At 50.3% G+C, this 4,229-nt stretch overlaps 1 long non-coding RNA gene across 1 annotated transcript in view; it reads left to right on the top strand.

Annotated features, from left to right (window-relative positions):
- Positions 1–3,046, top strand: part of LOC108447825 — a 7,942-nt gene extending 4,896 nt beyond the window's left edge. Inside the window, exon 2 of the long non-coding RNA XR_001863522.1 lies at positions 973–3,046. This is a non-coding gene — a long non-coding RNA (uncharacterized LOC108447825). The remainder of the gene's footprint in view (positions 1–972) is intronic.
- Positions 3,047–4,229: the final 1,183 nt, after the last annotated feature.

Below are 4,229 nucleotides of genomic sequence, written 5' to 3'. Positions count from 1 at the left end.
GCCGGGCCTTGACATCTTCCGGTGATCGAGGGCCAGCCACAGCTTCTCTGGGCACCCTGTGCCAGGGCCTCCCCACCCACACAGGGAAGAATTTCTTCCTAATACCCCATCTAAACCTACTCTCTTTTAGTTTGAATCCATTCCCCCTTGCCCTGTCACTCCATGCTCTTGTAAAAATTCCCTCTCCATCCTTCTTGAAGGCTCCCTTCAGGCACTGGAAGTCACACCGAAGCCTTCTCCTTTCCAGGCTTAGAATTCCCAATTCTACCAGTCTTTAGCCATCAAGAATTTTGTCAATTAAAAACCATTCCCCCTTTTCCTCTCACTATCTGCTCCTGTAAAAAGTCACTCTCCATGTCCACACTCATGGTTATATCCATGCCCGTTCCCATGTCTATCCATGGCCAGGCTCAGCAGGAGCAGCTCAGTGCAAGCCCCTCCTGCAATTCCAACCCTTCCCTCACACAGAAACAAGGACCTCAAAAGGTCACCTCACCCATGCCTGGCTCTCAGGTGGAATCAGCAACTTCCAGACTAGAGAGATGAGCTCTCATGAGGCCCCACCACATCCCCTGGGCACCCATCCAGGCTGTGCTGCCCTTCCAATGGCTCTGTCACGGCTGCACCTCCCGTTGGATGCATTTTCCCAGGAAGTTGTGCAGCGTGGCCGGGTGTGCCAAGGCCACGGCGGGCAGGTGAGCGGGGCGTTCTCCTCCCACACCTGACACCCTGATCCAGCAAAGCCCTTAAGTGCCCTCATAAATATAACCAGATAAACACCCCCTTTGAGTCGATGGCATTATTCCTCTGCTTGCCTTAAAGCAGCCGCTTAAGGACTTTGTTGGATTGGATTTGAAATGCTTTAGCCCTCATCTTTATCTGCCTTAAAATCAATCTTGGAATAGGGCTGTCTTGTATTTGTTATCCCTTTCAAGACATCAGCAATTCTATCACGTTTCCTCCTTTTTGCAGAGGTTGAGGAATGCTGTGGCATCGCCCAACCGTGAGGAGCTGAGGGCACTGTGGGAGACAACTCTGAATTTCATCTGGTGCATCCACAAACTGGAAAGAGATTATTTTTCTTGATGCTGAGCTGACTTCTCTGACCATCTCAATGTAGACCTGGAGCCAACTGTAGGGTGGCAGGAGGGCAAGGGGTGGGTGATTCATGTTGTGGCTATCAGCGTTTCACACATCTGAGAGCACGGCATGCCCCAGCTGAGAACTTCAACTCACTCAGTGCCAGATGAAATGGCAGCTGTGTTGGATTGATAAAAAATAATAATCATGATGAAATAATAGGATTAATGCCAGCTAGTGCTGTTTAACCAAAAGGTCATTTTGACAGAGGTAAATTTTATCAGGAAGCACCAAAATATCAGATTTGTTTTTGATTTTTTGAGGAGAGGGCACTAAGAAGACAAAGTGGAGATGTTGAACATGCCAGGACTTTTCTGAGCTGTGGCATTTGGCTGGAAGCAGTTCCCAGTCTGCAAAGAGCAGGTTCCCAGCTCCAGGGACATTGTGGCCAAAGCTCTGCCATGACCAGCACCAGGCTCTGTGTCCCAGCTGAGAAACTCACCCTCAAACCATATTCCTTTGAACTCCTGGGGGTTTTATTTTTGTCTCATTTCTTGAAACTATGGGGTAGTTTCTGATTTCTCCACTAGAAAACACCTTCCCGCTGGTCTGGAAAACCCAATTCAGCATCACTCCAGTTCCCACCTGCCCCTGGTGACCTGTCTGGTCCCTGTGGGCAGCCTTGGCTCTCCAGGGACTGCTCAGGTTATGCCACCACTGACTACTCTGCCTTTCCTCCCTGGACTGGGTTTGTGCCCATCCTAAGGATGATGGGGCTAAAATATATTTAAATGAAAAAGAAAAGAAAAGTTTTATAGCTCTGCTCCAAGTTGATTGGGAGGAATAAGTCTTTAACTGTGTGTCTCCCTTCTGCCGGTGGTTTTGCAGGATCTCCCCCTCTCTGCTTTCCCAAGAAGCCTGTCCTGCAACCCTGGATTTTCCCAGTGGGTCTCCTGTCCCTCCTGCAGGTGGGACCCTGCTGCCAGAGGACTCCTTCTGGGCTCTCCATCTGTCCTTGCTGCACCATGCATTGCCCTTTTTGCCTCCTCTGAAGACCAGAGTGGTGTCCTTGAACCTCCCGTGCACCTCACTGCCACGTGCACCATGTCCAGGGATGTCACCAACGGCTTCCCCACACCATGACCAACCTGATGAGTTGAAGGTGTCCCTGCCCACGGCAGGAGGGTTGGACTGAGTGGCCTTTGAAGGTCCCTTCCAACCCAAGCCATTCTGTGATTCCATGATTCCATGACAGCCTGTACCTAGCCATGCTCCATCAGCCTCAGGCTCTGCATTTTTGGAAGTCCCTCGGCATCCCAGGACCAGAGCTGGGGGGCTGTCCCCTCCTTGCCTGCTCCACCTGCCACCTCCCTGCTGCTGAGGGTGGTTTGTATCTTGCTGTGTGTGCACCCTCCAGCACAGCCCAGTTACAACCAGCGCACCCCAGTTCAGCGAGTGAGTGGTGGATTTGCTTTATTTTTTTCCCTTGGAAGTGAGAGGTGGTTTCCAGCAAATGCCAAAAGTGGGTTTTCTCCTGGATTTGGCTGCTGAAGTGTGGGACTGTGCTGTTTCCATCCCAGGAGCTGCTCTCCCACTGCTCCCAGATCAAATGCAAACAGGAGCTGTGGGAGGCCAGCCCGTCTCTAACTGCATGAATCCATCTGAAGGGAAGAGACAAAATCCCCAAATCTCGAAATAATGAAAACAAAGATATCCAAGTAATAAAATCTGCGAGAAGCACAAAGACAACATAACTCAGATCTCAGCTGGCTCAAAGAAAGTGTCCATTAACAAGGGATTAGCGGGAGGGAAGTACACAACCAGTCAATAGGAAGTGAAAACACACCACACAGTCACTTCATATCACAGCCCAGTGCAGGGTTAGGATGAAGGATGAGTTGGTAAAGTCAGAATAACAGCTACTCCAGAAATCTATCAAATAAAAGAAAAAAAAAGTGCTGCCAAACCTGCCTTTGCTGTGGTGCCTTGTTCTTAAGAAAAAAAAAATCTGTTTTCCTCTTGAAAAACAGAGATTTTGCTTGTCTTGGGGCTATCTCCTCACAGATTTGGAGCTTTGGGGTGCCTTCTTTACACAAATAGCAATAAAAAATCAGTGAGATTGATTATGTTCTCCCCAGTGCTGTTTTTCAGCTAGGCTGAAAGGCTCCCAAACTCTCCCTTCCCGAAATTGCATTGTAATCACTTGTTTGAAAGGCACTGGTGGCTTGTGGAGTATTTCTTCAAAAGCAGGGCAGGAGCAAGTGCTGCGTAATTAGATATGCAGAGAGTGTAGCGTGTGTGGGTGATACATTCATTTGGAGTAATTCACACACTTGCACTTCCATCGTTATTTAGAGATTAAACCAGTTCAGCTCCTCAGTGCTCACGTCTGCCCAACACCCCCGTGGACTGCAGGCACTGGGGTCCCTCCTGAAGCCACAAAATATTAAACCCCATCCTAAAACGCTGCTCTTACATGAGTGCCCACCATCAAAGCCTTATTTTAGTAACTCAGAGTGTTAGCTGCTCTGTCTCAGGAGGATGGGGGAGAGGCTGGGTGGTACCCAACGTCCCTCCACGGTGATTCACAGCCCCCTGGGGGGGAGGGAGGGGGTCAGCCCAGCTGCATTGGAAACAGGGCCAGGTTCTAAATAGGGGCTTAATCTGAGTTAAAATTAAATGGGCTTAATCTGGTCTTAATCGGAAATAATACCTCCGGTGTTCTGGATGTACCGGCACAGGGCTGGTGGGACCAGCCGCCGTCCTTCACGAGCCCTGGGCAGTGCTGCCAGGCAAGCTGGCTGGGACAGCAGCATCCTGCTGCCTCCTGAAATGATCTCTGGGTCTCTGTGGCCACCAGCAGTAGGGGTGATCATGCCCTCATCCTGACCACCTTCTGTAGACTGGAGACTTCAGAGTGCAAGACGGAAATTTGTTGAATTTGTAGGTTTGTGAATGCCCTCGCAGGCCTGCCCTGGTATCAGTGGAACTCCCAAACCAGTGCAGGTGATGTTGTAGGTGGCACACAGCTCTGGGCCCAGCACCTGGAGGTGTGCTGGGTGTGGCATGTGCTGTCAGGGTCCCCTCAGGGCAGTGGTCACAGGAAAAAGGAGCCCTGAGGTAAAAGCTGTGGGTTAGCTGCCCATCCT

This window comes from Corvus brachyrhynchos, unplaced genomic scaffold, assembly GCF_000691975.1.
Source record: "Corvus brachyrhynchos isolate BGI_N302 unplaced genomic scaffold, ASM69197v1 scaffold245, whole genome shotgun sequence".
Lineage (NCBI taxonomy): Eukaryota > Metazoa > Chordata > Aves > Passeriformes > Corvidae > Corvus > Corvus brachyrhynchos.
Note: the sequence above shows the minus strand (reverse complement) of the source record. Positions and strands in the feature narration are given on the sequence as shown.